At 39.3% G+C, this 12,405-nt stretch overlaps 1 protein-coding gene across 1 annotated transcript in view; it reads right to left on the bottom strand.

Annotated features, from left to right (window-relative positions):
- The window catches only part of PRKCE (protein kinase C epsilon), a 657,089-nt gene that overhangs the window by 418,077 nt on the left and 226,607 nt on the right, over positions 1–12,405 (bottom strand). The gene's annotated exons all lie outside the window — the stretch shown is intronic.

Genomic DNA, 12,405 nt, shown 5'->3' with positions numbered 1-12,405 from the left:
AACTCCAGTCCTCCATAATCAAATTCAAAGTCCTTTCATGAGGGACGTTAAAGCTCTTCAGAATGTACCTCTTATCTTTCTAGTCATTTGACATTCTTTTTCCCCCCACCCATTCTACCACCCAATCATGCTGACCTATTTGCCATTCCTCAAACATGATACTCCATCTCCTGCCTCTGCACCTTAGCACTGGTTGTTTCCCATGTCTACAATGCTCTCCCTCCAAAACTCCAACTCTTGGAATCCTTGGCTCTCTTTAATACTCACCTTAAAGACTGCCTTCTCTAGGAGGCCTTTCCTGGTTTTCTAGTTCCTTTTAAGGTTACCTTCAATCTAGCCTGTACTCATATGTTCTGATTCATATATGGACATACACTTTGGAATGTGAGCTCCTTAAAGGCATGAACTGGTTTTGCTTTCGTTTTCCTTTTTCTTTATAACCTCAGAGTTTAGCACAATGCCTTCCATGTGGTAAATACTTATTAAATGCAAACTGTTTGATTGATAAAACATCACTAGTGGAACTTAACTACTTAACACAAAGAATCCTTTTAAAATGTAAAGAACAACCCCATAATTAATGTTATTTTCTAAATTTACTTTTTCTCTTATATCCTTTTTTCTTTTTTTAAGCAAGTCTCACCAGTGTGACAATGAAGCTTAGCAAATGGTTCCTTTCCTAATTATGCAAATGTTTCCTCTTTAGATGTCTGGAGTTATTGGGATACTCTTCTAAAGGAGCTTCTTTCTCTGTCCCTCTCTCTCTCTATCTCTATCTCTGTTTCTGTCTGCCTTTCTGTCTCTTTGAATTTCTCTCTCTCTGTCTTTCTCTTTCTCATTGTCTCTCTGAATCTCTGTCTCTTAATCTGTCTCTCACACACACTCTCTACATATATACATACATATATGTATATGTGTGTGTGCATGTATACACACACACAGTCTTTCCTTGCACCCTACTGTACACACTCCAGTATACTTCCCCCTTTAAAAACTTCACCACCAGCACAATTGATAAAATTGTCCAAGAAAGTCAGATTGTCCAATGGTATTATCCAAAAAGCTTATCTAAATTTTGCCCTGCCAATCTTACAGACTGTTTAGGACTGAATAAAATAATGGGTGTAAATGCATTTTAGGGACTATCACATGTTCTATAAATGTATGGTATTCTCATCCACACTTTGAGGCCTAACTCAAGAACCATCTTCTCCCTGCAGCAGTCACTGAACACTTCAACTCACACTGATCTCTCTCCTGTCCACACCTCACCATTTCTATTTCACAACAGATAATTTTGCCCTTGGTGTACACTCTGTACATCATTTGCTGTTGCCCTGTGGGCACTCATCGCATCTCCATGACTGCACTATGAGTTCTTCATTTGAAGGTGGGGACCTCATGATATATACATATGTATCTTGCATCTACTCACCATCTGCTTCCCATTGGATGGAGAGATTCTACTGCGGCCAGTCTGTCCATTAACTCTGGAGAATTTCTATGTCTTATGATTTGTATCTATCTCCTTTTCACTACAATAATATTTACTGCCCTTGCATAAGGAAGAACCTTACAGTGTAGCTACTAAGTGTGTAAGAGAGTATAGCAGAGGTAGGGGAGAGAGGGGCTGGTGTAACAGGACATGGAATATAGGCCTCTCTTATTAATTCTTCCACGTCACTGAAAATAAGGCCAACGCAGTAGACATTTAATAAGTACTTAGCACAGTTCTTAAGGCAACTAGGTGGCTCAGTGGATAGAGTACCAGACCTAGTGTGAGAAAGACTCATCCTCCTGAATTCAAATCTAGCCTTGAACACTTCCTAGCTGTGAGACCCTGGGCAAGTCACTTTAACCCTGTTTGCCTCAGTTCCTCATCTGTAAAATGAAGTTTAAAATGAGGCAAACCACTCCAGTATCTTTGTCAAGGAAATTTCAAATGGGATCACTAAGAGTTGTACCCAACTGAAATGACTGAATAACAACAAAATAGCACATAGTAAGTACTTAATAATATCTAACTGTCTGAATGTCTGTTGAAATGAACAGAAAAGAACAGTGAAGAGATTAAGAGATTTAAGGTTGTAATGGGAAAGACTAACTTCACTTGATGCTATTCACTCTACAACAGGAGGGATCCCTAAAAATTAGCTTGCATTTGTTTCAGATCACCTAGGAAGGCTGCAAGGACAAGTCATTAATGGTGTTTGCCTCAGTTTCCTCATCTGTAAAATGATCTAAAGAAAGAAATGGCAAATTACTCAAATATCTTTTCCAAAAAACCAAACAAACAACAACAGGAATGATATCTGAGGATGGCCTCAACAAATGATTACTGATTAACTAAACTGTGGGCACAGAATTTTCTGATGAATTAAGGTCAGCAGTCACCTAAAAGGTGATAAGGAGATTCATGTATGGTGGGTGCAAAAGATCTGTGCCATATTTCCAACTGAGAATTGTGTAAAGGATTTCATCAGAGAAATCTTTGACTGGAAAAGAAGGTGAGGCTATCACATAGCATGAGTAAGGGGTAACCCAAGGACAGTTTATATATTGTTTAAGTAGCCACACAATGTTAAAAGGGGAGAAGGGAGAAAGAGAGAAGAAGCATTTATTAAGCACCTACTAAATGCCATGTACTATGCTAAATGCTTTACAAATATTATCTCATTTGATCCTCAGACTAGAGGAAGGTCCCCAATATGTCTGGTGGGATTCCCCTTTGGAGAATGACCAAGAAGACATGGAAAAGAACTGGCCAAGGATGGGAGGACATAGATGGGCTACATTGCACATCACTGGATAGATATGTGACTTCCTTAGTGTGGGCATTCCTGCCAATGCAGATTGTAACCCATCCATGCCAACTTATCTGGGCAGCTCCTCTCCATATCCTCTTGCAAATCTTCCACAAAGGGATGTATGAGATCCCTGTTCCATCAAAATCACGTGGCATAATATCATAATGATACAAAATAAGATGTTTTAAAGCAACGTCAAGATATGTTTTACACACACACAAAAGAGATTTATAAAATAGAGAAGGAGGATTAAAGGCAGAGTGTTAATGGTTCTCCCTTAAAGACAGTGAATGTACTTGATTCTGAAAATGTGAATGTTTCAACAAAGCTGGGTTAATAAGAAGAATCAATATGACTGTCAGCAATGGCTAGCTTCAACTGGATAAAAGAACCAAGTAATTGGTCTTGAAAGACAGCCCTCTAAATCACATTAGATGAATGGAAATACCCTTTTTCTTTGAAACTGGGCCACGTGGACACCAATACAGCCATATTCAATTATAGGCACTTACGACCCAATCTGAGCTAAGCAAAAAACAGGGGTTTTAGGCAGCCCTCTTCTTTACAAGGCACAGCCAAATGTAGCCCAAAGAAACAGAGTTCATATGCAATAATAGAATGCAGAGGCCTTGTCAAATGGGAACCTAGCTTAAAATGTGTCCTTTGACATGTTTACTCCTTTATCAATTATTTCATTAGTGACCAGACAGACTAGTTGCTAAGAATTATATATGGGGAAAGAGGGAAAGGTTATATGTGTGTACATATATAATAATTGGATTATTAGGTTTTATATGTATATAAAACTCCTCCCATATATATAAAACATAATATATAATTTATAAAAATTATTAGATTTATATGTAATATATGAGACTTCACCTTATATATGTTCATAATACATATTATGTATAATATTCTATTACATATATATCTTTATGTCTGTGCTTGTGTGTATGAGATTTTTCACTTATAGACATGATTTGCACCTGGCAGTCTAGAATAGAGGCTAGAAAGCTGACCCTGAAGTCAGGAAAACTTGGTCTAAGTCCCATCTCTGGCACATACCATGTGTATGTTTGTGTGCCCTGGGCAGCCTTCTTGAGATTACAGAGAAGTCAAGAGGATTTCCATACCAGGAGATTCCTAAACTAATCAAATTAAAGGTCAAGAACTTCCATTCCTCTCATAATCAAAAAAATAATAATATTTGTAATATACATTCACTAAATATGCTGATTCTCATGGTAGAGCTGAAATGGAATCTAGAAATCAAATAGTCTAATTTTTCCATTTTGGGGGTAAGGAAATTGATGCCCAGAAAGGGAAATAACTTGCTCAAAGTCACACAGTCTTCTGGAAGTACAAGAGCCTGGATTAGAACCCAAGTATCAATTTTCTTTCCCCCATACCATATCTCCCAGTAGCTTCTCAACATTTGGAGTTTCTATGAAAAAGCTGGCAACACTTTTGGCCATGTTTCTAAAATAAAGTGTTTTGAAGCTATACTCAAGTTCTCCTTGCTTATGGAGGGCCCCTCAAACATTCTGCCTTAACACCAAGGAAAGCAGGCCTCGGTAATGATCATAAATCACTCTGCTTTCCAAAAACTGAGGATTCATTTCTTTTATTCACTGGCTAATGGTTGGCAGTCAGTGCTGTTAAGCATGGATGATTCATTTAAAAGGAACTACTCTATATCCAGAGGCCATTTGGAAGGAAATGAGCAGTTCTTGACTTATTTCTCATAGTGTATTTGTAGCCATGCATCTCTGAGATGCTGGAAATGCCTTGACAGAGCCTTGAGGCGGTCTGTTCACAACATGCTATTGTTCCAGAGTTGCCTTGCTTCAGATCTCACACATCTGGCCACTCCTGGGAACTCCATCCCATCAGAGAAAATGACAGAGCTAAAACCCGGCTCCTCTCCCTGGTCATGGACATGAGAAGCAGTGGGCAAAATTACAGCATTCTCAATCAGATTAGGCTTCCCTAAAGTGGTATGCCCACTTCAGCAATTGCTAAGGAAACTACCAATATCCTGCTTCTGAGTCCAAATGCCACCTTTCTTGTTCCTTGGGGCAGGATGTGACCCCTTCTCTCTTCTGGACTCTCAGAGCATTTGCAGCAACTTCTAGTCATAATCAATGACCATATCTGAAAAGCAGTTTCTGCACAACAAGGGCTATAGCCTGGGGTTAATGAGATTAATTGACTTGCCCAGGATTAGAGAGCCAGTGTTTGTCATGGGCAGGTCTTGGGCCCAAGTTGTCCTGACTCTAAGGTCAGATCTTTAGCTATCCACTATACTCTCTGCCTCTCACAATATGGGGTTATTATTTTCTTTTTATATATGAGTAAACTGAGGTTCAGGGAGGGAAGGAAGGAAGAAAAAAGGAAGGAAGGAAGGAAGGGAGGGAGGACAGGAAAGAAGGAAAGAAGGGAGGGAAGAAATGAGCAGTTATTAAGTATCTACTTTGTACCTGTGTGCTGGGCACTTTACCAAATAACTCATTTGATCCTCACAACAATCCTGAGATTTGCCAAGCATTTATTAGGACCTACGAACTGGGGTTGCAAAGACAAGATGAAGTTGTCTCTGCTTTTGAAAAGCTTACATTCTATCAGGGGAATCAACATGGACACAGGTGAATTAACTCGACCAGTTCACACAGCGTACAGGTTATGGAGTCAGGACTCCAACCCAGCCAGTCTGGGGCTTACCTCACTATTCCTATTAGATTGCATTGCTTTTCAATCAGTTATCTGATACCTACTGACTGGGAGCCAGTGGTTTAAAATCGCATCAAATAGGATGGGATGAAAAACTTCCCAAGACCTAAAGCCTCAACAGAACCCTAAAGCAAATGAGATGTTATAGAATGGCCCTATCTGTCACTGAGGCACAATGACAATACAGAGAACACCTCCTCCGTTTCGGCTTCTGAATGCAGAATTCTCCTTAGAGCTGGAGACCCATCACATTTAAAGAATTCAGTTGTGTTGAGGGAGCAAGGGAAGTAAGGGAGTAAGGAGGGAATAAGAAGAAATGGTAACTTGCTGGAGTCCAGTCTGGTATCAATATCCAGAGAAGGGTCTGACCTGGTTTTGGGAATAGACTGAAAGACTCCCCTCTTGCATGTGAGCCAAAAAACCTTCCATTTCTAAGAAGAAGGGAAGGTTCCTCTCAAAACACAGCACTTCAACAATCCAGACCCACTGGGAGCATTTTTCTTCCCTGGCCATACAGGAGAGAAAAGAAGGGATAAAACAACCCTGTGTCAGTGGACAACAAGAATCCATGCTAATCGGAGAGCTAGAGTATATTTATCTGCTAATTAGTGAGGAGCCTTCAGGGGCCCCTTTGGGGGATTTTTGTTCCTAACCCAGAATTTAGGACAAACGAGCAAAACTTCAGCTTCTTCCTTAGTTATAAAAAATACTCTGGGTTCCTGAAGATAGGAGATAGACAAAGATAAAGCAATGTGGTCTTTACAAAATTCCTAATTATTACAGCATAAGCTAATGAAATCAGAAAGGAATGAGAAGCTAGGAGCCCTCCAGCCTGACTCACAAGAAAATATCCCCAGAAAACAATACCATCGTGGCATTATAAAGAAGAATGTGAACTGCATTTACTGTCACAAGAGATCAAAGGCTAATTAATGTCCACAGCAAGAAGGAATAATTGACTGTCAATAGTAAACTGTATGATCTTAGACAAGCCACTTCATTCTTAGTTCTTTATTTGAGCTCTGGTTCCATACTGCCAACCACTTTTTGGATATTTCTTTTAGAGTTCTTCTGTAGCCCAAGTATCTAATTCTGTCATTTTTAGCCCATTTTTTTAAATAAAGTCTCAGTTCCCATAAAGAGAGAATAACTGGTTCAACTTCCCCAGGCACCATGCTAATGAATGAACCAGTAAAAGAAATGTTGTGGATTTAGAATTGATAGATCTTGGCAACTGAGAATCAGGGGTGAGTGCTGAGGGAGACAGAAGAGTCCCTGCTAATTACAGAGTAACTAAGCTGGTTGATTGAAAGGATATCTTTACCGAAAACAAAAGTTTGTCAGAGAGGCAGTTATGGCAAATGAAGGTAGAACAGGGTGTCTGAGATTATCAGTTCCATTTTGGGCACATTGATTTTTCAATACCAATGGAAACCTACATAGAAATGTCCAATGGCAGTCAACAGTATCAAGCTGGAGTTCAACAGAAAATTGGGGATGAATATATGATTTAAGAGTCATCTATTTAGACATGGAAACCCATGGGAACTAATGAGATCCCCAAGGGAAGAGCATAGAATGAAATGAGAAGACGACCAAACACTAATTAGAGAGCCTTAAGAAACACTATACTTAAAGAGAGCAGATACAGTAAATAGAGCACAGGGCCTGGAGTCAGGAAGACTCACCTTCCTGAGCTCAAATCTGGCCTCAGACACTTACCTAGGTGACCCTGGACAAGTCACTTAACTCTGCCTCCATTTCCTCCCCTGTAAAATGAGCTAGAGAAGGAAATGGCAAACCACTCCAGTATCTTTGTCAAGAAAACCCCAAATAGGGTCATGAAGAGTCAGTAACTTGACTGAAAAACAACCAAACAACAATACTTAAGGAGGTAGGAGAAGGATGGTATGGCAGTTAAAAAAACCTAACTTTTCTGCATTAGAAGGAATAGATTAATGTGGTATAGACAGATGAGCATCAGAGTTGGAGTCAAATCCTGATTGCTAATTACCACCTGTGCAATCTAGAATAAATCACATCTCATTCTTGGGCCCCAAATTTTTTTTTTTTAAGCAATCAGGGTTAAGTAACTTGCTCAAGGTTACACGGCCAGTTATTTCTGGGTGGGTGCTAAGTGTCTGAGCCCGGGATTCAATCTCCAGGTCTTCTCAACACTGGAGCCGGTGCTCTTACTCGCTGTGCTACCTGGCCGCCCCTGGGCCCCAATTTTTTCATCTATAAAGGAAGGTAAGGGAGAGGAGGCCAGACTGGACAACTAGATGACCTTTAAGGTCTCTCCCAGCTCTAAATATTGTGATTAATATCAAGGGGTGTCATCGATTAATTTTTTTGTTTGTTCCCTCATGAACATACTCTCAATGAAAAAGTTATTATTACAGTATAAACACTAATATTTAATATGTAAAAATCCCACAGTTATAAACTAAATACTAGTTCATGTTCATAGACATGAGGGAGATTGGGACATTTATGAATAGTGTTTCTGTCTACTCTTTTATTACCAAACTTAATTGAAGCATTAGGCTTAGTAACAAGTTGTGCATTGATTAGAGGCCCCTAGAAAATGACAATGTTTGCAATATGCAAATTTTGTATTTTATACCAGGAAGGCTTATTCACTAAATTCATGAAATATTTTCATGCTATTTCTGTTCAAAAAGGCCTTACTAAAAAGGTATCATTTAGACAATCACTAAGCTTGGGTACTATGTGTGAGAAAGTACCATTTATGGATTTGATGGCTGTTTTCCCCATTATAGCTTTGAGACAAACTTTGAAAGGTACCTATTGTATTGTTATTCTATACAATAGAATCACCCGCTTAATGAGGACCTTAATTAGCCATCTTTTTTTTTTTAATCTATAACCTCCCCTATTTTGTGACACCTTCCCTGACACCCTGACCCCAAAGATGGAAGTGATTTTTCCTTCATCTTATCTCCTAGCAAATGACAATAAATATGAGAACAGTAATAGCTACAATTTATATAGTACTTCCTTATGTGCCAGTCATGGTGCTAAGTACTTTACGATGATCTTAATGGAAGTTTTAAGCCTTTCCCAAGACTGTTGTTGGGAGGTAGGTGCTGTTATTAGTCCCATTTTACAGATAAGGAAACTGAGGCAACCAAAAGTTAAGTAACTTGCTTAGGGTCACAGCCAGTAATTTTTGCCCACATATTTTAACTCAGTTCTTCCTGACTCCAGGTCCAGTGCTCTATCCACCACACCACCAAGCTCTTAGACACTTATTTTTATACTGATTTGTATGATTTTATGTACTGTCTTAGCGTCTGATCTCAGAATCATAAGGTACCTGAGGGCAAGGACCCAAGATCTGTAGCTCCCCTGGCCCCTACCAGAGCAATAAATGCTTCTGAATGTTGCCGAATGAAAATCTTACTTCTTCCATGAAACTTTCCATGATCCTCTACCTATGGACAATATCTTTCCAGTCTATGAAAGCTCACTGCACCATGGATGCCATTTTTTCATGAACTCTATTTTGTATTATAGTCATGCATGGGTATATACAGCTTATCATCCCTGGTAGCAGCTTACAATAATCTCTTTGAAAGCTCTCCCTGATCTTTATTGTCCAGCACCTAGAATGGAGGCTTACACATAGTAGGAGCTTATAAATGTTTAATGAAAGAATGGTCAATGAATTAGCCACAAATGTTATTTTTAAAAAAACTATCCAAGATATTCAAGATAAAATATTTTATTAATGCAATTATCAGACATTGATACATTAAGGCCCTGAGTAGAAACATCCTCCACCTAACAAAGATCGCAACATGTCTATAACTCAATTGATAAGGATGAGAGAATTTTCTGAAGCTCAGAGAATCTAAGTGACTTGCTTATGGTCATGGGGAGTCAAAGTTCATAGCTGGTAAGGATCAGAGGCAGCATTTGAATCCAAGGTTTCTAACTCTGGGTCCAGCAGTCAGGCTGTTACACTAAGCTGCCTTTTACAATTGTCTTAGATGGCTAAAAATAACATTCCCTTCAGCTCTAGAGGACTGAAAACACCCAGGCTCTCTGCAACAAATTAGAAAAAAAATGTTCCAAACACAGTAGAAAAGCAAAAGAGAGAGACAGAGGTATTATGCAGACACCTTCACTTGAACACCTTCTGCCAAACAATTGCAAAAAAAAAAAATATATATATATATATATATATATATGTCCTATTGCTTTTGGAATATGCATGGGTTTTTCTATTGATGGCCATTTGTTAAGTTAGGAGGGTTGATTCAAGTTAATTACTAAGTGATGACAGAACAAAAGAGCTGTGAAGAGAGCCCAACACAGCTCCTATCTCTATTCCCACTTTGTGCAAAGTACACTGGGGTCTTTCATTGTATAATTCTTATTTTAACATACACTTGGATTACATATATATTTAGACATTGAAAAGACCCCAAAGGCCATCTGGTCCATCCTCCTCATTTTGCAGAGGAGGAGATCGAGACCCATTAAGTGACTTGCCTATGGGTGGGATTCAATCACACATCAGAGGTGGAATTTGAACTCAAGTACTTTGCCTTCTGAATCAATGCCCTTCCACAGAGCATAATCACTCCCTTTCTTTTGCAAATGTACATATCCTGTGCGATGATTCAAGATTTTTGTCCAAAAATAGGTAAAAGGTAAAGGTAAAAATGTCCATCTGTTGTGACTGTTTAAACCTAGATCCTTCACAGATCAGCAATTACACCCACTCCCCCACCCCCAACAGTCACTAGCTCCCAACCTTGTCCTCCTGTCCTTCTGCAAACAAACCCCACAGTGGGCACCCAGGGCCTAAAATTTCCTGGGTCACATGAAGTGGATATGGAAAAACAAACAGAAAACACTAAAGTTTAAAAAAAAAAATGTAAGTTCCCTCTTCTGCCCATTACTAGGATCTTGCTCCAGGGCTGGGATTTCCAAAATAGTCAGAGAGGGGAGGGGGGCTTGAAAGTTCTCTTTTCTAGAAAGCCACACCTGTTAGATATTTGCTTATTCTAGCATCCATCAGCAAGTCCAGGTCAAACAATATTTTCATAAGATGGAAGAGATAAAAATTCACAGAGACCTGAGCCAAATGGAAATTGTCTTGGCCATTAATGTGACAATGAGGAGTAGGAAGAGGAATGAAATCAATTGTTGGTAATTTATTTATTTATTCCTCTGTCTGTCTTTTCCCTCCAGTTATGAGCAAATGTGTTTTCCTTATTGGTCAAAGGGAATCTTGCCATCCATTGCTTTATATAAAATTTAAAACTCTGCTCTCCTATTTGTAGGGTCCCAGAGTAAATATACAGCTGAATTATATACTAGCATAATTTCTCGGCAAAGAAAATTTATATTTAATTATCTACTTGACTGCAGCTTACACAGGGAAAGAATAAGTGATTAATTTTGCATGTCTGATGTCTCGCTAGAGTCTAAGCTCAGACATCCTATCAGAATCGTTAGTTTGCTCAAAGTGGTGGGGTGGAGGGGGGCACAGTGTAGGATCTTGATTCTGGGAGAAATTACATCATACTTCTGATACTTGAAAATATAGGAGGTATGTGGGCAAAACCAACTGCAACAAAGAGTAGAAAATGCAAATAACTGATTAGGGTGAAAATGTTAAAAGTTTACAATCCACCCCCAATAATGGAGATATTAAAAGCTTGATTAATTCTCACAGTGATTCTTCACCTGCCCCACCATCATCCCCTGCAGTCACTGAATTACTTTGAATTAATATAGCACATGTTGAAAATTAGGTGATTAATTAGCTAAAGGAAAATCAGCAGACACCATTGTGTGTAGCATCATTTGTCCAGGTTCCTCTGGGAAACATCAGAGACAGCAGTTCCTCCCTTCCTCTTACATTTATTCACATAGAATAGTAGAATTCCAAAGCTTATTGGGAACCTTAGAAGTCATCCTGTGCCACTGGCCCATCCCTCTTTATTCAACAAAGGGGCAGTGAAATGGACTACTGTGAAGGAGTCGGGAAGACCTTGGTTCCATTTCGGTCTCCAATACTTACTAGCTACATGACCCTGGGCAAGTCATTTTATTTCTCTGAGACTCAGTTTTCTTATCTATAATATAGGGACCATCCAAGTCAAAGAGTTATTGTGAAGTTCAAATGAGATAATATAGGTGACACACCCAAACACTTTAAAGTGCTTTATAAACAGTAGTTTATAGATGCCAGCATTAATTTTTTACTTATAGATGAGGAAACTGACACCCAGAGACACAAAGGGGTTTGGTCATCATTACCCAATGATTTAGTAGTAGGGCCAGGATTAGTCCTGGTGTGGTGAGGCCCAAGTCAGTGCTCTGTCCAGTAGCCTAGGATGCTTCCATAATTCTTCTTGCAGCCCTATTCATGGCTTAGAGAATTCAGAACCATGTCTCTGCTGCTTTCTTATGCTTGAACTTCTCCCAGCACCTGGCATCTCCTCATCTGGGAACATCCAACCATTCCTATGAGCCTTCTCACCCTGGAATAGCCTTCTGTAAGATTCTTGGTCTCCCATTGCTGAGTTCCTCCTGGGGCCACTATTTTGTGGATGGCTTTCATTCCCTGTCAGCCCGGTTCCTACCTTCTGGACTCCAATCCATCATTTTTCAACTCCCTTTTGTGTTTCTTTCCCCATTAATTAGAAGGTAAATTCCTTGAGGGGAGAGACTGTCTTTCCTCTTGGAAGACTTATTATGGCTTGGCACATAGTAAGCACTTAAATGCTTATTTCTTTCTTCCTTCCTGCTTTCCCTTATTTGATTACACACACACACACACACACACACACACACACACACACACACACACACACACACACAC

The sequence above is a fragment of the Petaurus breviceps genome, unplaced genomic scaffold, assembly GCF_028583685.1.
Source record: "Petaurus breviceps papuanus isolate PSGF00001 unplaced genomic scaffold, PetGlider_PUasm1.0 90842, whole genome shotgun sequence".
In the NCBI taxonomy this organism is placed as follows: domain Eukaryota; kingdom Metazoa; phylum Chordata; class Mammalia; order Diprotodontia; family Petauridae; genus Petaurus; species Petaurus breviceps.
The sequence above is the reverse complement of the archived record's forward strand: the minus strand, read 5'-3'. Positions and strand labels throughout refer to the sequence as shown.